Here is a 23,624-nt window from a genome sequence, read left to right on the forward strand (position 1 = left end):
CCCTGTGCTTCTAGGTTTTAGTGATCTGGAGAGGAAAACAAGCAGAGTCGTATGTTTTGCTCCTAGATTGAAATGGAAAATGATTCCCAGGGTGAAGAAGCAGTGTGTACTTCATTGAGGGCAGAGTGTGTATTATGTCATTCCTTGCAACTTGCCATGGGACTTAACTGGAGATTGCTTTCTAGACAGAATGCCATTAGAAGGGAAGCAAATCCCTATGGATAAATTCTTTCTGTGAACCTAATTGCAAACACTGTATGGCATTCACTGAATAAAAGCAGGCTTCAGTACTCCATTGTATCAATCTGATGTTAGCTCCTGTGGTAAATGTGTCAACTCTCACTAAGCCTATCACTAAAATATTAAATGTTGCTCTTCCTATCCCTGAGCAAACAAAGTACCTTAAAGCATGACCACGACATCTACGATGATGGCATACACAAATGTGATAATGGGTTGTGTTAGAAAATGCCACAACAGTGGGTCAAAAGCCAAGGATTATTTCCCTCTCTGACTTTTAGTTACTAGGTTCTTAAAAATAAAGCACACCTTGGGGTCCTTCATTGTTAGGAGATCACACCTCAAGTTTCACTGGCACTAACCAGGTAAAGAAGAGAGATCAACACCGTAATATGAGAATGCATTTAATGTACTCTTGGAATGAGGTATAATGAAATAGATGCTGAATTAATTATTGTAGGAACTACAATATGGGAATGAGGGGTGACCTGCTGGAACAAGCTTTAGGAAGGAAACAGAACATGTTAATGCCAAGTAAGTACTCTATCTCTTTATCAGACACTCAAAACACTCAAAAAGAAGGCATATTTAAAGTCTCAATCTTCAGGTTTTTAGTTCACTCCCTCTGTCTGGGTAAAACAGAAACACACATACACACACACAACAGTGGCAGAATAAATGTCACTGTCTAATATCTTAAATTATTCAGGTGAGGATAGCCTCTCATAAGCAGAGAAAAGAGAAAAATGAGTAGGGAGACTTTCTTTTTCTTTTCTTTTTTTTTTTTTCTTCTTTTGAGTAGGGAGACTTTCAAAGGATGCTCTTGAGATGACATCCTTGTGAAGGTACCTGTTTTGAATGAGCCAGAGATATAGCAAAGAAACAGAATGGAATAGATCAGTAGTTCTCAAATTTTAAGGGCAACAGAATCACATGGAGGGCTTGTGAAAACCATATTCCAGGACCCATCCCAGAATTTATTATCTTAAACTTTTAATTCAGACTTTTTTCTAGAAAAGTTTGACTGCTCTGAACTGCCTGGCTTTGCAGATGTTGCTTTCTCTCCCCAGAGCTAGGACATTCCTCTGCCTTCACCACAGGGGGCTGTGGGAGGATGAGTCTGGGGCCTAGGGACCAGATAAAAGAAAAGAGCTAAAAGAGGGAGAGAGATCCAGGGAGAAGGGACTGGATGCCTACTCAGGATGCAATTTCTGCAGTTGAAGAGGAAACCAATGTTAATTATATGGCATTTATTTGATTTGTTTGATCATTTTCTGAATTTTGAGGTGGTTGTTACAAGATCATGTGGGTTTTGTTTTTTCTGTATTTTTTTTTTCTATATTATTTCCCAGATACTGGCAAGATTTGATACATATTTCTAAAACAAATTATTTTCTCTTCTGCTAGATAAGGAAATGATATAGAGTTTCTGCTGCTGGTTGCTGGAACAGGCTGCAGATTGTTGATGCCATTTTGACTGGACCCATCCGTCCCAGCATTAGGTTCACGTACTGTGGAAGAGCCTCTCCTACCTAAAGCAAGGGGAGTCACCATAGGGCTGCCATATTGCACAACTCCGAGGCATCATCCACAGCTGCTGTACTCTACATGGAACGTTCTTCACTATTTCCTGAAAATCTAGTTATTGTTATGACCTTGCCTATTCACTCTCACCTATTGTCTTTCAGTGTGAGTAAAAGATCTTCAAATCCACTCTGGTAGCAAACTAAAAATTAAATGACAATGAAAATTTATAGCAAAAATGGAAGAAAACAGCTCAAAGTGATGAAGAATCATCTCTCACTTGTCTAGTTTTACAGATGAGAAACCAAGTGCCTAGAAACATGCATTAAATACATTTAAGATTTGTCTGTAACATAATTTTAATAGGTGCATAGTGTTGATTGCATATATAGATATAATAGTTTATTTAATGAATTCTATCTTGTAGGAACTTAATATTTTTTTTTCAAAATTTCACTGTTATGGGCAATTTTCCATATTACTATTCATTAGAGAAATGATACAGTACAATTTTTATTTGTGATGGACTGGAATGTCAGTATTATATTAGCAATGGTATTTTAGTATGCCACATTTAATGCATCAATGTCAGCAACATATAAAATGCATAATATTTACTTATACATATTTTATATAAGAACCATCCTTCATTAGGTGTCCAGTCTAAGGCAGGTTCTGTACTAAGTGATCAGGATGGTATCTCATGTAGTCCTTGTACCTGTCTTAGCACATAGATTTGATTATTATTCCCAAGTGGCCAGATAAGGAAACCAAAGTTGGCCAACTTTGGCTGGCACAACTGCCCCAGATGCACAGGTGCTAACTCAAATCACCTACTATTTGGGCCACTATCACGCTTTCTTTCCTTGCTTTGATGATAACAAAGCAGAGTCTTTAGCAGGGAAGAAATGGAAAGTACCTGACAATGAGAACAGGATCAGGTGGAGAAAGATTATGAGGTAATTTTTTCCATTTTCATATTATTTTCAAAAAAATATGGACATTGTATTAAGAAATGGACAGTCTAGGTGTTTTGAATCCATTTAAATGAACATGAATCTTATTTATTAAAATGCTAATAATGCATTAAGTTATAAACATAAAAAGATTTAAATATCAGCTATGTAAATTTCAGTATTAAACTTCAAATTAAAGGCAAATAATTCCTAGCTGTGGAATTGCTGGGTCAAAGAATGTTGGTTTGTAAATGCGCGAATTTCCTGAATGAAATCTAAAAACTCGCCCAGCACATGGAGGGCAAAGAGAGACTGAAGAAACCAGACTGGTAGCTGGCAGTTTCCATAAGCAAGGGAACTTACATATGGGGCTCATCTTGGGTGCCATAAGATAAGTAGATTTCCACACCCACCTGCCAGATCTTAAAACTTTATAGAAAGACCTTACCTAGGTTCAGTCATTTGCCTTAGTCCAGATGGTCTCAACACCACATTTCTCTCTTGAGTTTGCATCCTTGAATCTGTCTTGTACAATGGAAATGGTGGGGAGAATGTACACTGCAAGGATATAGGAGACGGTGAGGGGCCTCCAGTTGCTTGGGTCCAGCTCATAGTTCATTCAGCAGTCACATTCCTTCAATAAAGAGGTAGGGAAAATTTTACTTTTTAAAATATTGTCAAATTTTCCTTCAAAAATTTCTTAACAATTTGCTTTCCTTCTAATCTTTCTTCCTGACATTCTTATCGCATTGGAAGTACTTATTTTTTTTAGTTCCTCAAAGCACGTGTTTTGAAGAAAATTCCTCAGAAGTGCTTCTTTAAAAAAAAAAAATGTTTTGGGCTGCCTGTGTGGCTTGGTCAGTTAAGCGTTTGCCTTCAGCTCAGGTCATGATCCCTGGATCCTGGGATCCAGCCTCATGTCCTGTCAGTTTTCTTTCTAAGGTTCCTGTGTCTGTTCTTCTCAATGAAGCTCACATTTATTAATTTTTTTAAAATTCCCCAACTCCTTATTGTCCTAGCAGCATCGTTTTGAGGAGCAATGAACAATTGTTACTCTACTAAAGCTTGCTGCCTCAAAATCATTTTCAGATGAGGAGGAGGAGGAGGAGGAGGAGGAGAAGAAGAACAGGAAGGAATTTAGTTTAACAGGCTACAGGCTGGACCTCTTTTGGTGAAGGTTAGAGACAGACTCTGCACAGCTTTTTTCTGAAAGGTGATCTTGCCTGAGAGAAATGCTAATGACTGAAATAAAAGGCCTCTTTCACATCTCTTGTGTGCCCCCAGCACATTTTAATCCTAATTACAGAAGAAGTCCAAGAGAGCCTTTCACAGAAAGAGCCGATTATAACCACAGCCCCATATGGAACACATTGAGGGCTATAGTCGCAGCTGTTGAGCATTATAGTGTGAGACACACACTGGAAATGTCTCTTATGAAGCATACGTTGAAAAGTGGTTTATTAAACTCAGCTGTATGGGAGTCCTTTGGTGTTTTTAATACCAGGGGACAGGTTTTTGTTTTTTGGGTTTTTTTTTTTTTTGAATACCAGGAGGCCCCTCATATTTCTTTAAGCTTTGGTTATGCAATTTTTATGCATATATTGCATGAAACCATTTGGATTGTTTAGAATGCCCTGGATCTATCCCTAGCAGAAGGCATAGGACTCAGTTTCAGATTGTTATCTTCGGGCACTGGCTTTGGTTTATTTTTGACTGTACGGAAATTAGAAAATAGTAATTCAGTGGCTTCTAGGTTACATATTTCTGGGGGCTGGTGAAGTGCATGATAAGGGCAAGAGGTGAAAGGGTCTTGGGGATGAGCATATGCATCATTGAAGCTTTACCCCAGAACAAGATGGTGTGCTAACTGGCATTCACAGCAGAGAGATCATGACCAGGGAAGACGAGAGATCTCTTTGTTATTTCAAAACTGAAATAAGGTTTTGGTGTTGTCTTGGTGGCAATATTATGAGTATCTTAGTGGTTAAGTTTTTTTCTCTTCTTACCAGTTGTACACAATTTTGCACCAGTAGTAATCAAACAGAGTAAAAACCAAAACCATAGCAAACAGGAGAGAAAAAGCACATATCACTGGAATTTAAAGATAATCTCACATTCCATTTTAGCTAATATTTCCTATTCTCACCTTTATTCAACTCAACTCTTGTAAGCTGTACAGTAATAAGTGTTAGTCACAACTCCAAGGTAAAGACAGGTGTGCAGGTAAAGTGAAATAGCCAATATGCTGAACATGCTGCATTTCCCCTGGCTACTCAGTGTGATAGTAGATTCAAAAGGGAGAAAAGACACCCATACATTAATGGTCAGGACCAGGAGAACGTCCTAGCACAGAGGATATGCGTAGGGAAACATTTTATTTTTCTTTGAGGCTTTGGACCTTAAAGCCATTGTAGTCTCTAGGTGAATTTGGCAGCTGGGAATGTCATGACGGATTTGCTCAGACGAGGCAGGTCCCAGTGATACGAATGATGCCACTTTCCTATGCTACCTATTCCCCACATGTCACTCTTCAATAGGAAGGGTCATATGAAAGCTTCCCAAGTACAAGGTGATGTCCTAATTATAGGTTAGGACATCTCCAAGGAGTCTTGCAGTGTATTGTTATCTTTAGTTTACAGAGTCAAGGCTGGGAAACATCTGAGAATGGCGTGCGGTGGGCATCCAAGACCCCATAACAGTTGTGCCTATGGCCCAGAATATTTTGATGCCACCGATTTTCAAAACATGAAAAGCTGAGCTTATATGGCAATTCAGAGACCTTACTTTAATTGATGAGAAAATTATAGTGTTTTATTTTGGTGATAGTTATATATGGTAAGGCAGGGAGATAATTTTTAAACAGGTATCAAACAGTTAAATTAATGATAGAGATTCTAGTCCAAAAAGTCTTCTGGCTTTGAGGAGGTCATAATGGGCTCGGATTGTCAGAATGGCTAAAATTAACAACTCACTAAACAACAGACATTGGTGAGGATGCAGAGAAAGGGGAAACCTCCTTACACTGTTGGTGGGAATGCAAGCCAATGCAGGCACTCCAGTAAACAGGATGGAGGCTCCTCAGATCCACACTACAATAGCACTTGCACTACTAGGTATTTAGTCAAAGGATACAAACATAGTGATTTGAAGGAGCACATGCCCCACGAGGTATATAGGGGATAGCAATGTCCACAATTGCTAAAATACAGAAGAGAGACCAGATGTCTATCAACAGATGGATGGATAAGGAGGTTGTGGTACACGCACACACATGAGCACACACATTGGAATATTACTCAGCCCTCCAAAAGAATGGAATCTTGCCATTTTCAATGATGTGGATAGAACTAGAGAGTATACTAAGTGAAATAAGTCAGTCAGAGAAAGACAAATACCATATGTTCTCACACATATGTGGAATTTAAGAAACAAAACAGATGAACATAGAGGAAAGAAAGGAAAAATAAAATAAGAAAAAAACAAAGAAGGAAGTAAGCCATAAGAGCCTTTTAACTACAGGGAACAAACTGAGAGCTGCTGGAAGGGTGATACGTGTGAAGGTGCAGTAACTGAGTGATGGGCATTAAGAAGGGCACTTGAAGTAATGAGCCCTGGCTGTTATATACAACTGATGAATCACTGAATTCAATCTCTGAAACTAATAATACAGCATATGTTAATTAAATTGGACTTAAATTAAAAAGAGACAAACATTTGTGCTTTTATGAAGTTAAATTTGTGAGACTAATACATGTAAAAGTGAATTCTGAAATATGATAGAGGGCAATGAATGCTACAGAAACAAAAAAAGCAAAACAATGGAGTTTGGAATATAAGTGGGAGCAGATCAGGGTGCTAGGGTTGTTGGGTTCTGGTGAGAGTCCTCTTCCTGACTTGCAAACAGCTTTGCCTTTGTATATCTTCACATGGTAGAGAAGAATAAATTAGCCATATCCATTCTTGTAAGCCATATCCCTTCCCCACCCTCATGACTTCATCCAAAACTAACTACCCCCCAAAAGCTGACCTCCAAATGCCATCACGTTGGGAGTTAAGGTTTCAACATGGCATTTTGGGAAGACACAAACGCTTAGCCCATTGTAAGGGGATATGCCTAATTTTGGATGAAGACATGATTCCTCATTTAAATTGGGAAATAGAATGGGAGTGATTCTAGAAGTAAAGAAGGAAGCCTCTTCAGCAAGTACAGTGATACACCATTTAGATGACTCATCCCACTGGTAGGCAGTCCTTCATTGTGCACTATTTGCATGCGAGTGGCTTGAACCACCTACTGGCATAATGAACCCCACACTGATATTCTTCTCATTGTACCATCTGAGTATATATTGGGGAACTGTGATTCTAGATCTTTTTCTTTGTGTCTCAGCATTACTTGTTTGAGATTAACAAAATAGTGGATACTTTCTTAAATCTACTAAGCCAGAACATATGAGGATAAAACCATTTATAAATACTTTATATGATTCCGATGCATATCCAGGTTTAGGAAACATGAGCTTTTACTTGGTGTAGCCTTGGAGTAAATATCACTGAAATAGTTATCTTGAACCATTTCAGAGACTTCTGGAAGCAATGTCGAAGAAATGTTTTCAGGACACTCAAGGAGACCGATTAAATCCATAGCAAGGATTAGAGAAGTGACTGAGAAAGATAAACTTTTAGTACGTCATTGATCTCTAGTATCACTTGTTAATACATAGGAATATTCAGACAACACTAAATTAAATGTTATCTTTATTCTGTAATTTATTTAATCTGTTAAAATTTGTTCTTAATTCATCTGTGTTTGGAAACTTAAAAATTGAAGTACTGAGTAAAACTATGAGTCTTACAAAAAATGAATATTATGTTGGAATAAAAAATAAGAATTACAAAGTACTTAAAGAAAAATATATTCTCTATAATTTGGTAATTTAAAACTTTATAAAATGACTGTTTTAAGGGTATCTTTGATATGATCATTGACATTATTTTTCCCCCGTAACATAAAAAACTAGTTAAGCTTTATATTCAGTTTTAAAAATATATTATTTAGTGAAATGTATTTCTAAAACATCTGATGATATTTTGTTTTCAATTCATTTGAACAAATGTAAGAAAGAAAAATCATTCTGTTAGGGTTCTTTGGAGAAGCCTAACAAGCCTAACAAGTCTTTGGAGAAGATAAATGTGTGCATTTATTTGTTTGTTGGTTTATTGATTATGACATACTGGTTTACACAGCTATGCAAGCTGAGAAGTCCCACAAGGTGGCTATCTGCAGTCTGGAGAACCAGGAAAGCTTGTGGTATAATTCAGCCAAAGCCCTAAGCCCAAAGGCCTGAGGGACTTGGGAGGCAGTGATGTAACTCCCAGTCCCAGGGCAGGAGAGGACAAGATGAGATGTCTTGGCTCAAGCTGTGAGTCAGGAAAAAGGGATGAATTGTTCCTTTCTCTGACTGTTGTTCTATCTCAGTTGCCAATAGGTTGGGTGATGCACACCTACCTTGGGAAGGGTGATCTGCTTTCCTGAGATTGTGCTAATCTTGTCTGGAAATATCCTCACAGATAGACCCAGAAATGTTTAATCTGGATACCTCAAGGCCAGTCAGGTTGACATATAAAATTAACCATCACAGCCATACTTGTGAAAAACCTCTTTAAAACATTTTATTCTTTGGGCACCTGGGTGGCTCAGTTGGTTAAGCACTGCCTTCGGGTCAGGTCACAATCCCAGAGTCTCAGAATTGAGTCCCACATCAGGCTCCCAGCTCCATGAGGAGTCTGCTTCTCCCTCTGACCTTCTCCCCTCTCATGCTCTCTCTCACTCTCTCTCTCAAATAAATAAATAAAATCTTTATTTTATTTATATATAATCTTATGTGTAAGATTATATATATATAAAAATATATAATCTAAGATATAAAATCTTTAAAAATTTTGATTCTTTGAATTATATGCGCAATATATTTCAAATGAGAAGACATAGGAAGAAAACAGAACCCTTCACATCAGAGATACTAAAATATTCATTTGTGCATATCTAAGTTATAAATAACTAAATAACTAGAGAATGGTGAATTTTCATAAGGATAAATCACTTCCATTTTAATAAAAACTTTGGTTGTAATTGACCAATATCATGATACAATATCAACATAATAGTAATGTTCATTGAAAGTCATGAGTTTATTTATTTATTTGTTTGTTTATTTATTTATTTCTAAATATTTAGCTATTTGTTTGAGAGAAGGCAAGTTGTGGGGAGGTACATAGGGAGAGAAACTTCAAGCAGACTCCCCATTCACCAGGAAGCCTGAGACAGGACTTGATCTCACGACCCATGAGATCATGACTTGAGCTGAAACCAAGAGTCAGATGCTCAACCAACTGAGCCACCCACGCTCACCGAAAGTCATGACTTTATAACACAATCCAATAGTATGAATATTGCTATTATAGTTGACCAGTTGCTGTCTAAAAGGGGGGGCTACAGTTTAGTTAACTATATTTTCTATATTGAAACAACAACAACAAAACCAAAATCTACTGGCTGAGCAAAATGAATGTTTTTGCTCCTGTAAAAGTGACGGTTGGTGTTCATAGTCAGGAAGCAGCTTTTTCCAGGTGATGATTCAGGCACTGGAGCTCTTCCAATTTTGAGGTCCCAACATCCCACACGGTCTTCAGTCTTCCTCTGGCTGCTGGAGAAGGAACAGGCAGTATAGGACCACCCCAGTTGGTACTGGTGTACATTCATGGATAATATCTTACCACAAAGTCACACCTACTCTGTGTATATCTACAGAGTCTTCTGCAAACCTGTCTCTCCACTTCAATTCTTTACTTTAAAAAAGAGAGCCTAAATGCCTATGGAATCTGGTCTCTCTGTTGCAGCTTGACCTATCTGGTTCATCAATGTTAAATCAGAACATTTGTCATATAGCATACCTTTCATGCTGTAGTTAGCATAATGCACTTTGTCAATATGAGTAATTGCCCTCCTGAGAAAGATTTACAAATATATTGCTTAGGAAGAAATAAGCTTAATTAAAAACAATAAAAACAAAATGAAAATCCTTCAATAAAAATTCTAATCTAAAATGTGACTAGGGATTATGTTTCATTTTACTTTCGGGGAGGTAAGGTTGTTTTGTTTCATTCTTTTTTTCTTGGTTCTACACCAAATGTTTATATATATACACACACACACACATATATATATATAATATTACATATATATTGATCCATTATATACCCATATATTATATATATTATAATATATATTATTTTATATATCCATTATAAATATTGCATTTATATTAAGGAATTCTTTAGGAATAATAATGATGTATTTTATGTAAAGAATTAGCAAATTTCACCATAAATAATAATTAAAATTATGCATGAGTAATTAGTTTACTACAGTTTTACTGTGTGTTGGGCATATGACTGAGAAAATGATTCGTGTTGTTTCATGGCCATTTATAGGCATATTAGTAATAGTCTAGCAAGTGTTTATCAAAACAGAAAATTTCAACATCTTCTGGCAATGTGATATTTACATTCACAAGAAGTTTGGTAATGGGTTCCTACATGCCACAGGTTAGGTATCCCTCTTTTGAAATCAGCTCCCACAATAAGAATGCCAAGAGACTGACATGAAAGTAGGGAAATTATATTTTGCTTCCATTTTCCTCTTTTAGTTGCAAAATAGTTGAGGGAAAAGGCAATGAATTATGGGAATACCTATGGTTGTTCTATAATTGTGGCAAAGTGATCCCTAGGTCTTGAGAGCTCTTAGAAATTTTAAATACATCAGTGGGATTTCCATCACCTGTAGGGAGCAGGAAAGTTCATTTGCTATTTTGTCTAACCTAAATGGGTTTATTTTTTCTCCACATACCTAAATAAACCCAGCATAAAGATGGTCATTCTTATTCTTTCATTCAGGTAAGCTTTTCCTTTATCTGGGCACCAAAGGGATATGTGAAAGAATGTTAAGAATAATTTTGTTAGAAGATAAACTCAAAATGGACAAAAGACCTCATTTCAAGCTTTACTACAAAGCTGTGATCACCAAGACAGCATGGTACTGGCATAAAAACAGACACATAGACCAGTGGAACAGAGTAGAGAGCCCAGATATGGACTCTCAACTCTATGGTCAAATAATCTTTGACAAAACAGAAAAAAATATACAGTGGAAAAAAGACAGTTTCTTCAATAAATGGTGTTGGGAAAACTGGGCAGCTATATGTAGAAGAATGAAACTCGACCATTCTCTTATACCGTACACAAAGATAAACTCAAAATGGATAAAAGACCTCAACGTGACAGGAATCCATCAGAATCCTAGAGAAGAACATAGGCAGTAATCTTTTCGATATCAGCCACAGCAACTTCTTTCAAATATGTCTCCAAAGGCAAAGGAAACAAAAATGAAGATAAACTTTTGGGACTTCATCAAGATCAAAAGCTTCTGCACAGCAAAGGAAACAGTCAAGAAAACAAAGAGGCAACCCACAGAATGGGAGAAGATATTTGCAAATGACAGTACACACAAAAGGTTGATATCCAGGATCTATAATGAACTCCTCAAACTCAACACACACAAAACGGACAATCATATTAAAAAATGGGCAGAAGATATAAACAGACACTTCTCCAATGAAGACATACAAATGGCTATCAGACACATGAAAAAACGTTCATCATCACTAGCCATCAGGGAGATTCAAATTAAAACCACATAGAGATATCACCTTACACCAGTTAGAATGGCCAAAATTAGCAAGACAGGAAATAACATGTGTTGGAGGGGATGTGGAGAAAGGGGAACCCTCTTCCACTGTTGGTGGGAATGCAAGTTGGTGCAGCCACTTTGGAGAACAGTGTGGAGATTCCTCAAGAAATTAAAAATAGAACTTCCCTATGACCCTGCAATTGCACTACTGGGCATTTACCCGAAAGATACAGATGTAGTGAAAAGAAGGGCCATCTGTACCCCAATGTTTATAGCAGCAATGGCCACGGTCGCCAAACTGCGGAAAGAACCAAGATGCCCTTCAACGGGCGAATGGATAAGGAAGATGTGGTCCATATACACTATGGAGTATTATGCCTCCATAAGAAAGTATGAATACCCAACTTTTGTAGCAACATGGATGGGACTGGAAGAGATTATGCTGAGTGAAATAAGTCAAGCAGAGAGAGTCAATTATCATATGGTTTCACCTATGTGTGGAGCATAACAAATAGCATGGAGGACATGGGGAGATAGAGAGGAGAAGGGAGTTGGGGGAAATTGGAAGGGGAGGTGAACCATAAGAGACTATGGACTCTGAAAAACAATATGAGGGTTTTGAAGGGGCGGGGGGTGGGAGGTTGGGGCACCAGGTGGTGGGTATTATAGAGGGCATGGATTGCATGGAGCACTGGGTGTGGTGCAAAAATAATGAATAGTGTTATGCTGAAAATAAATAAAAAATAAATTAAAAAAAAACACATTGAGATACCACCTTACACCAGTTAGAATGGCCAAAATTAGCAAGACAGGAAATAACATGTGTTGGAGAGGATGTGGAGAAAGGGGAACCCTCTTCTACTGCTGGTGGGAATGCAAGTTGGTGCAGCCACTTTGGAGAACAGTGTGGAGATTCCTCAAGATATTAAAAATAGAGCTTCCCCATGACCCTGCAATTGCACTACTAGGTATTTACCCCAAAGATACAGATGTAGTGAAAAGAAGGGCCATCTGTACCCCAATGTTTATAGCAGCAATGGCCACAGTCGCCAAACTGTGGAAAGAACCAAGATGCCCTTCAACGGATGAATGGATAAGGAAGATGTGGTCCATATACACTATGGAGTATTATGCCTCCATCAGAAAGGATGAATACCCAACTTTTGTAGCAACATGGATGGGACTGGAAGAGATTATACTGAGTGAAATAAGTCAAGCATAGAGAGTCAATTATGGTTTCACTTATTTGTGGAGCATAACAAATAGCATGGAGGACAAGGGGAGATGGAGAGGAGAAGGGAGTTGGGGGAAATTAGAAGGGGAGGGGAACCATAAGAGACTATGGACTCTGAAAAACAATCTGAGGGTTTTGAAGGGGTGGGGGGTTGGAGGTTGGCGGCACCAGGTGGTGGGTATTAGAGAGGGTAAGGATTGCATGGAGCACTGTTTGGGGACACTAGGTGGTGGGTATTAGAGAGGGCACGGATTGCATGGAGCACTGGGTGTGTTGCAAAAACAATGAATACTGTTACGCTGAAAAGGAACAAAAAATTTAAAAATTTAAAAAATTTTTAAAAATTTCAAAGAATTTTAAAAAATTAAAAAAAAAAAAAAAGCTGGGGAGGAGTCAAGATGGCAGAGAAGTAGCAGGCTGAGACTACTTCAGCTAGCCGGAGATCAGCTAGATAGCTTATCTAAAGATTGCAAACACATGCAAATCCATCGGCAGATCGAAGAGAAGAAGAACAGCAATTCTGGAAACAGAAAAACAACCACTTTCTGAAAGGTAGGATTGGCGGAGACGTGAATCCAAAGCGATGGGAAGATAGACCCCGGGGGGAGGGGCCAGCTCCCGGCAAGCGGCGGAGCAACGGAGCACAAAATCAGGACTTTTAAAAGTCTGTTCCACTGAGGGACATTGCTCCAGAGGCTAAACCGGGGCAAAGCCCACACGGGGTCAGCGTGGCCTCAAGTCCCGCAGGGTCACAGAAGGATCAGGGGTGTCTGAGTGTCGCAGAGCCTGCGGGCATTGGAACAGGAAAGCCGGCTACAGAGACAGAGTGGACAGTAAGCTCACAGCTCTGTGTTACCTTGAACAGGTCGCAGGCTCGGTGAGCTCGGAGCACGGCCGGAGGTCAGGCAGACGGGAGTAACTGGGCGCTGTTCTCTGAGGCGCACTGAGGAGTGGGGCCCCGGGCTCTCGGCTCCTCCAGGCCGGAGACCAGGAGGCCGCCATTTGTATTCCTGTCCTCCAGAACTCTACGGAAAGCGCTCAGGGAACAAAAGCTCCTGAAAGCAAACCTGAGCGGATTACCCAGCACAGCCCCTGGTAAGGGCGGTGCAATTCCAACTGGAGCAAAGACACTTGAGAATCACTACACCAGGCCCCTCCCCCAGAAGATCAACAAGAAATCCCGCGGAGACCAAGTTCATCTGCCAAGGAGTGCGGTTTCAATACCAAGGAGAGCAGCAGAATTCCAGAGGAGGAGAAAGCAAAGCACGGAACTCATGGTTTTCTCCCTGTGATTTTTTTTAGCCTTGCAGTTCATTTAATTTTTTTCTTTTTCATTTTTTGTTTTTTTTCTTGCCTTCTGGTAAAAATTTTTCTTTTTACCTTTTACCCTTTTCTTTTTTAACGTTTTTTAACTAGTTTATCTTATACAAATATTTTTTCTCTCTTATATTTTTCTTTTTCGTTTTCTTTTTTTTTAATTCTTCTCTTTTCTTTCTTTTCTTTTTTTTTTCTTTCTTCCTTTTTGAACCTCTTTTTATCCCCTTTCTCCCCCCTCACGATATGGGATCTCTTCTTATTTGGTTAAAGCATATTTTCCTGGGGTTGTTGCCACCCTTTTAGTATTTTACTTGCTCCTTCATATACTCCTATCTGGACAAAATGACAAGACGGAAAAATTCACCACAAAAAAAAGAACAAGAGACAGTACCGAAGGCTAGGGACCTAATCAATACAGACATTGGTAATATGTCAGATCTAGAGTTCAGAATGACAATTCTCAAGGTTCTAGCCGGGCTCGAAAAAGGCATGGAAGATATTAGAGAAACCCTCTCGGGAGATATAAAAGCCCTTTCTGGAGAAATAAAAGAACTAAAATCTAACCAAGTTGAAATCAAAAAAGCTATTAATGAGGTGCAATAAAAAATGGAGGCTCTCACTGCTAGGATAAATGAGGCAGAAGAAAGAATTAGCGATATAGAAGACCAAATGACAGAGAATACAGAAGCTGAGCAAAAGAGGGACAAACAGCTACTGGACCACGAGGGGAGAATTCGAGAGATAAGTGACACCATAAGATGAAACAACATTAAAATAATTGGGATTCCAGAAGAAGAAGAAAGAGAGAGGGGAGCAGAAGGTATACTGGAGAGAATTATTGGGGAGAATTTCCCCAATATGGCAAAGGGAACGAGCATCAAAATTCAGGAGGTTCAGAGAACGCCCCTCAAAATCAATAAGAATAGGCCCACACCCCGTCACCTAATAGTAAAATTTACAAGTCTCAGAGACAAAGAGAAAATCCTGAAAGCATCCCGGGAAAAGAAGTCTGTAACATACAATGGTAAAAATATTAGATTGGCAGCTGACTTAACCATAGAGACCTGGCAGGCCAGAAAGAGCTGACATGATATTTTCAGAGCACTAAACGAGAAAAACATGCAGCCAAGAATACTATATCCAGCTAGGCTATCATTGAAAATAGAAGGATTATATGGAACCAGAAAAGACCTCAAATAGCCAAAGGGATATTGAAAAAGAAAACCAACGTTGGTGGCATCACAATTCCAGACTTCAAGCTCTATTACAAAGCTGTCATCATCAAGACATCATGGTACTGGCACAAAAACAGACACATAGATCAATGGAACAGAAGAGAGAGCCCAGAAATAGACCCTCAACTCTACAGTCAACTAATCTTCGACAAAGCAGGAAAGAATGTCCAATGGAAAAAAGACAGCCTCTTCAATAAATGGTGCTGGGAAAATTGGACAGCCACATGCAGAAAAATGAAATTGGACCATTTCCTTACACAACACACAAAAATAGACTCAAAATGGATAAAGGACCTCAATGTGAGAAAGGAATCCATCAAAATCCTTGAGGAGAACACAGGCAGCAACCTCTTCGACCTCAGCCGCAGCAATATCTTCCTAGGAACAACGCCAAAGGCAAGGGAAGCAAGGGCAAAAATGAACTACTGGGATTTCATCAAGATCAAAAGCTTTTGCACATCAAAGGAAACAGTTAACAAAATCAAAAGACAACTGACAGAATGGGAGAAGATATTTGCAAACGACATATCAGATAAAGGACTAGTGTCCAGAATCTATAAAGAACTTAGCAAACTCAACACCCAAAGAACAAATAATCCAATCAAGAAATGGGCAGGAGACATGAACAGACATTTCTCCAAAGAAGACATCCAGATGGCCAAGAGACACATGAAAAAGTGCTCCATATCACTCGGCATCAGGGAAATACAAATCAAAACCACAATGAGATATCACCTCACACCAGTCAGAATGGCTAAAATCAACAAGTCAGGAAATGACAGATGCTGGCGAGGATGCGGAGAAAGGGGAACCCTCCTACACTGTTGGTGGGAATGCAAGCTGGTGCAGCCACTCTGGAAAACAGCATGGAGGTTCCTCAAATGTTGAAAATAGAACTGCCCTATGACCCAGCAATTGCACTACTGGGTATTTACCCTAAAGATACAAACGTAGTGATCCAAAGGGGCACGTGCACCCGAATGTTTATAGCAGCAATGTCCACAATAGCCAAACTATGGAAAGAACCTAGATGGCCATCAACAGATGAATGGATCAAGAAGATGTGGTGTATATACACAATGGAATACTATGCAGCCATCAAAAGAAATGAAATCTTGCCATTTGCGACAACATGGATGGAACTAGAGAGTATCATGCTTAGCGAAATAAGTCAAGCAGAGAAAGACAACTGTCATATGATCTCCCTGATATGAGGAAGTGGTGATGCAACATGGGGGCTTAAGTGGGTAGAAGAAGAATCAATGAAACAAGATGGGATTGGGAGGGAGACAAACCATAAGTGACTCTTAATCTCACAAAACAAACTGAGGGTTGCTGGGGGGAGGGGGTTTGGGAGAAGTGGTGGGATTATGGACATTGGGGAGGGTATGTGCTTTGGTGAGTGCTGTGAAGTGTGTAAACCTGGTGATTCACAGACCTGTACCCCTGGGGATAAAAATATATGTTTATAAAAAAATAAAAAATTAAAAAAAAAAAAGCTGAAATCACAAGTATGAGGCTTATTGGACTGAGTCACCCAGGTGCCCCTAGGCTGTGTATATTAATAATGTGTGTGGCTCACACTTTTATTTATATTGTGACCTGTGGGATATATTTTATTGATGTTGCTCAAAATCTTCAACTACTGGTTGTATGGGAGTGTTTGGCATTTTTAGGCTACAGTTTGACATTAAATTTCAGACAAGTTTCTGTCACCTTAAATAAAGAAATATCCTTGTTCAAAAAAAAAAAAAGAATAATTTTGTTAGGGTGCCTTGGTGGCTCAGTTGGTTAAACATCAGACTTCTTATTTCAGCTCAGGTCATGATCTCAGGGTCTGGAGGTTAAACCCTATGTCAGGCTTCCCTCTTTCTTACCCTCTGTGGGGGTCTGCTTCCCCTCTTCTTTCCCTCTGCTCCTACCCCCACCTGAGGGCAATCTCCCTCTTCCCCTCTTTCTTAAATTAAAAAAAATTTTTTTTTAAAAAGAATATTTTTGGTAATGCCTTCAACTAGGGATCATTTAGTTTAATTTCTTATAAGAAAGCTTGAATGAAACAAATATTATCATATTTTGTCAAGAAAAATTACTCTGATCATGATTTTTTTTAGTCACAAAACTATACACACATATATAGTACCTGAATTAACAACAGATATGATATCTGGGTGATATTCAAGTCACGTATTAGTTCAGAAAATTAGAATACAAATGGAGCAAGATCTCTAGAATTATTTAGGAATAATAGTGATGCATTGTGTATAAAGAATCAACAAACGACACCATAAATAATGCTAATAATTAAAGTTATGCATGACAGAATTGTGCTCCGTTTGTGTTGTAAATTTCCTATACTAATACGTGACGGGGGTGTCACTCAGATATCGTACCTGTTGCTATTTCAGGTACCATATGTGTGTATATGGTTTTATGAGTTTGGTCAGTTTGTCTCTTCAGGAGAAGCAACTTCTAGAGATGAAGAATGAATGAATCTTTCAATGAATGACCTCACATATAAAAAGAGGATGTATAAATAAATGATGTGGATAACAGAAAGGGAGTAGAATCAGATCATGGAGAACTGAGAAACTGAGAAAAGCTTTATACCAGTGCTTGGGTCTCCAGGTTTTGAAGAATGGGAAGAATCTGCATATCTGAAAGGGCCAAGCAGAGGTAATGGCCCAAACCTGAAGATCAGAGGACCAACAGAAGAAAAGGTACAGAACTAATAATGTGCATGATAAATTGCCTATAGCATGGAAAATATTTTTTAAAAAACATGATAGTATGTGCTCAACCATATATGGGCTTAGAAGTGACTCAGGTGCCAGTTTGCAATCTCTGAGTCAGAAGTGGAATGCAGGCTGCAGTTTTGTTTGCTCTTTACATGTATATGTTAATATTTATAAGGCTGAATTTGCACATACACGGGGGAAACCAATAGTCATAATTACTGTATAGAAAATTATGAAGAGGAATTAGAGATTCTTTAAAATTAAATATTTACCTTTCTTTGAAGAAGCAAGCATCCTAAAGAGAGTTAATTATTTAGCATAAAAACTCAAGAATATATAAACATAAAGCACTATGGGTCACTGTAATATAATGCTGATTCATTAAGCCATAACAATGTCCTCTTCAAACATGATGTAGTGAAATATAATTTCTTTAAAATGTCTGAAGTCCCTTAATAGACTAAGTTTCTGTAGAGAAGGGCCTGTCTGATTCATTTTTGTTTCCTCCAGAACATCAGCACATAGAAGCTATTCAATAAGTATATGTCTGGTGGTGACGAGATTAATAAGAACCTTAAAACTTGATAAATCAGTAAAATATTTGAATTGAGGGGCACCTGGGTGGCTCAGTGGGTTAAAGCCTCTGTCTTTGGCTCAGGTCATGATCCCAAGGTCCCGAGATCCAGCCCCACATCGGGCTCTCTATTCTGTGGGGATCCTTCTTCCTCCCCTCTCTCTGCCTGCCCCTCTGCCTACTTGTGATCTCTGTCTGTCAAATAAATAAATAAAATCTTAAAAAAAAAATTTGAATTGCATTGGGAAGGAAGTGCCTCGATTATAAATGATAATGATGGTGAATATTAGACATTGTTGGGAGACAGTATACATGACAACTTTGAGCACCAGTTAATTTTACTCAAGAAGGTAAGGGATAGATGAAATGACAGACTGGGATGAATTTTAGACAAAGAAAGTTAGAAGGAAAAAAGTCAGCTGGGGTTAAGCAGTAGAAATCAGAGGGTGGGTCTGAAATGACAGGAAAAAAGGTTACTGTTATTGGAAGAAGTATGATTCCTTGATTAGGTAGAATATGAGTGATAAAATCAGATTAAACTGATTTTTATTATAATTATGTTTAAAATTTTAGAACTCATCAGTTTAGTTTATACGCACATACACATACATACACACTTATATAATTTACATTATAGATATACAATTCACATGATATAAATGATATAACTTTTGTTGATACTTAATCCCAAAAAGAATCTATTTGCTTTGGAGAAATCAGAACTCTGTCCCTTTCCCCCTTACATAAAGACTAGAAAGTACTTACTGCTTTTTCTTCCTCAGGTTCATTCTGGTCTTATGGAATATACATTTTCAGTTTTATTTCAACAGAACATATATGGATAGCTTACATTTCTATTTCTTTATCTTTGTCAACTTTTTTATTTCCCCAGTGGACATTTCTGCAGAATCCATTTTTACTTCTATGTGATCCCAGGAACTCTACTGGTCAAATTCAATAACGTCCTTGGTGTAATTTCAGGAGGAAATTCCAGAGAGCACCTCAGGTTTACCACTTTCTTGGAAGGTAAATATTAACACCCTCACCTCTTGCTCCCAATATAAGATTCTGGGTAGGAGTGAGTTACTCATTTTCTGAAGAAGGATTAACTCTTTTAGACCTCTCCAGTCACTTAGTAAATTACCTCTTTTCTTGTCCAGAACAGAGATTTCAAGGACTCAGAGATTTCAAGGACTAAATGCTTCAAAAGTAGAAAAATGCTAAGAAACCCATTATATAAGTGGTTTCCTTCAAATTTTATTTTAAAAAAGTGTTTCTTATATAAGGACATGTACATATAGATTTATGTATGAGTGTATGTATGCATTTGTATTTATACAAAAGGATATTGGGGCTTTTAGTTGTATATTTATATTATTAGCTAAGCTACAGGTTTTCTGGCTATAATAGAAATCCAACAAAATAGTGGCTTACTCTAGATCAGGATTTCTCAACTTTGGCACTGTTGACATTTTAGACTATATAATTCTTGGAAATGTGTATTGTAGGATGTTTAGCCACGTCACTGGGTGCCAGAAGTAACCACACTGTCCCAGTTAATGATAACCAAAAATGTCTCCTAAATGTCCTCTGGGGGTCAGGGGGGCCACGTTGGCCCCTACTGAGAATCACTGAGCTGGATATAAATGTGTGACTCACCTGGAGAGCCTAAGTGGGCACAATGGCTTTGTTCCGCATTAGGACCCCTTGTTTTCTCATCTCTGGGACCTGCCCTCATGATACAGGCCCACAGATCTTACTCAAGTATCCTGATTCTAGGAAAGCAAGGAAAACAGTGCTGGTAAACTTATTCTGTGTATATAAAAAAAAAAAGTCCCCAGCTGGGGGATATTGGCTCTGATTGGATTAATGGATTTCCATGTGGTAAACACTTTTCTCATGGCTGATATTAAACTACCAACAGTTTAATAACTGGCTTGCTAGAGTCTTGAATGTTTAACAGTCAACTTTTGTAAGGTGGTTTTGGTGGGAAGAAGCATACCACAGACAGAAAAAAGGGGAAGAGGAAGGAAAAGGTACAGCCTTCTGTTTAATGGTAAAGTGAGGTTTCATTTCTGTTCATGACCATGTTCATCCTAGCTGCAAGGAGGCTGAAATGCCATGTTTCTTCTGGTCAGCATACAGCTGCCAAAGAATCAGACAATCGATCTCTAAGAGACATAGAGAATATTTATTGGGGGGGGGGACTGCCCCTTCTATACTATTATAGCAAAAAATCAACGAGGAATCTCAGTGAATTTTATTTAAGAGGATATTAGAAATCTCAGCAGATGAGATACATCAGAGACCTGCCTACTCCAACAGTCAAAGTTTCCTCACACAGCTAATATCAGAGGTTGCTGGGTAAATGTTCTTGCAATTTCTTAAACTGAAGGTACACGTGTCTCTAAAATTCTAAACTTTTAGCTCAGTTTGTTTGAGTTTGAAGTTGGTTACCTATGTTCTCCAGGAATAAATATTGGAGGATTTTGGAATTAGAAGAAGCTTAATAATGATAATGATAGCAGTTTTAATAGATAACCTATATAATACCATGTGTCAGTCACTATCTAAATATTTTACATATTTTTATGTTAATTTAATCTTCACAACAACTCAACTAAGGCTGAAATGGGGTAAGTAGGACAATTCCAAGGCCATAAAAAGCCAGATCTAGCATAAAACTGTGTTAGCAGTTTTAGTGATAGAGTAGAAAGCTGGATTTGGGTCTTAAATATTTTTAAAAATTTATTTCTTTTGAGAGAGGTGGAGAGTGAGAGAGAGAGGTGGAGAGAGAGTGCACATGTAGGGGAGGAATAGAGGGAGAGAATCTCAAACAGACTCCCACCTGAGCACAGAGCCAAATGTGGGGCTCAATCCAAGGACACTGAGATCATGACCTGAGCCAAAACTAAGAATTGGATGCTTAACTGCCTGAGCCACCCAGGCACCACTGGGTTTGAGTTTTAGACTTAGGTTTGCTACTTGCTGGTTCTGGAAACTTGGTAGGTTTTTGTTTTGTTTTGTTTTTACAATTTCCTCATTTGTAAGATGGAGATAATAACCTTTCCTTTTTAGGATTGTTGTGAAGATGGAATGATTTATCAGGGAGTTGCTTTGGTGCTAATGACAGATCCAAAATAATAGTTGATTAAACAAGATGGACATTTGTTTCTCTATAATGCAAAAGTCCCAATACACAGTTCAGGCTTGGGTTGCAGCTCTCTGATCTTCAGAATCCAGGCTCCTACCCTGTTGCTTAACATTTATCAATATTTAGTACTCAGTAGTGCTCTAAGATGCCTATTCCCACATCCTAGCAGTGGGAGCTGGGCGAAAGGGAAGTAATCAGTATGTCCTTCCTTTAAGGACAAGACCTGGAAGCTGTGCACATCATTCCACTCATGCCCCCTTGTCTGGCAATTAGACTTATTTTCATACTTTTTTTTTTATTTTGGTGGGTGCAAGGCAAGATTTATTAAAGGCACTCTCTGGTGATGTTTCAGGGCTCAGGAGAAGGGGAGCCAGGAAAGTTGCGCAGGGAGGAGGTGGACACCCTCAGGCGAGGTTCCTCGACTCCGGAAAGGGGAGTGGAGGAAGCTGCACTCTTATTTTCACACTTTTGATGCAAGCGTCATCTTTAAATTGCAGCCATCAGCTAGGCAGTTATGGTCTAAACATTTTTAACTCAAAGCTTGGGAAGACGGCAGAGTAGGAGGACCCTGAGCTCACCCTGTGCCATGTTTATAACTAGGTATCATCAGCATCCAAATCAATAAACTGGAGCGTGATCCAAAGACTGGCAGAACAAACTCCACAATGAAACAGACAGAAGTTGGATCTGAAAGATTAGGAAGGTCAGAAAGGGAGAGGGAGGCTGCCGGCAGGAACGAAGAAGCTGTGTAGACAGAGAGGACTGAGAAATGAGCCCTGGCACTGGGGAGCTCACACAGGGAAAACTAATCACCATAGCATTTGGCTTTAAAACCTAGAGGGGTTGATTACATGTGTGTGTAAAATCAGTGGGACTTAGAGCCTGAAGCTTTAAAAGTCAGCTGACTCAGCGCTTCGTGAGCTGGGAAGGCAAGGGATAGCTGGGGCACCACACTCAAAGAGACAACAGCCTGCATGAACAGGCAATAAAAACAGCAGTTACACACGGCCCAGGGCAAATGGGAGATAGATCTGTTCATACTGATTTCAGAGCACATTGGGGAACTTCTCTAAAAATGAGGGATCTGGCAGGGGCCATTTTCCTCCTTCATCCCAAAACATAAACACAGAGCTAGCTACAGGAGGCAAGGCTGCACAGACACTTGCTACCTAACCTGCAAGCAGTGGACCATACTCACAAGGTGTCCTGAGGCCTTGCCTAGCCTCCACCCAGAGCTCAGGGTAAACTGTGTTAAAGCTGTGTGCACACCTCACACGGCTATTGGGTGCAGCTGCTGCCACACCCCGTGCCTAGCCTTGTGCCCCTAACCACTGTCATTTGCTGCCCCCCAGCCTCATGCCTCTGACTGCCCTAACATGCAGCCCCCAGTCATCAAGGGCTTTGGGGGATCTGGCATAGGACTAGTGGCCCAACACAAATTTGATAACACAGGTGCTCCACTCCCAAGTTCCCCAGAAGACACAATGGCTCAGAACTGGCCTGTGTCCCACTAACACCACAGAGAACAAGCACAGCCCACAGCAGGCAGAGTCAAGAAAGACAACCCACTGAAAGGACAACTGACCCAGACACAACAGTAGAGTGTAAGCATCACACACAGGGTCCCCTCCTGAAGTGCCAGGCTCTGGGGAACAGGGCACCACAGGGCACTCCAGGACCTACTCTTCATAAAGCCACTACTTGCAAGAGCAGAAGCCATAGATGACTTTCTTCACACATAGAAACAGACACAGAGAGGCAGATAAAATGAGAAGACAGAGAAAATTTATTCCAAATGAAAGAACAGGACAAGGCCATGGCTAGAGGTTGAAGCAAAACAGATATAAGTACATACCTGATAGAGAATTTAAAGCAAGGATCATGAGGATATTCACTGGACTTGAGA

Source organism: Mustela erminea, chromosome 16, assembly GCF_009829155.1.
Source record: "Mustela erminea isolate mMusErm1 chromosome 16, mMusErm1.Pri, whole genome shotgun sequence".
NCBI classification, from domain to species: domain Eukaryota; kingdom Metazoa; phylum Chordata; class Mammalia; order Carnivora; family Mustelidae; genus Mustela; species Mustela erminea.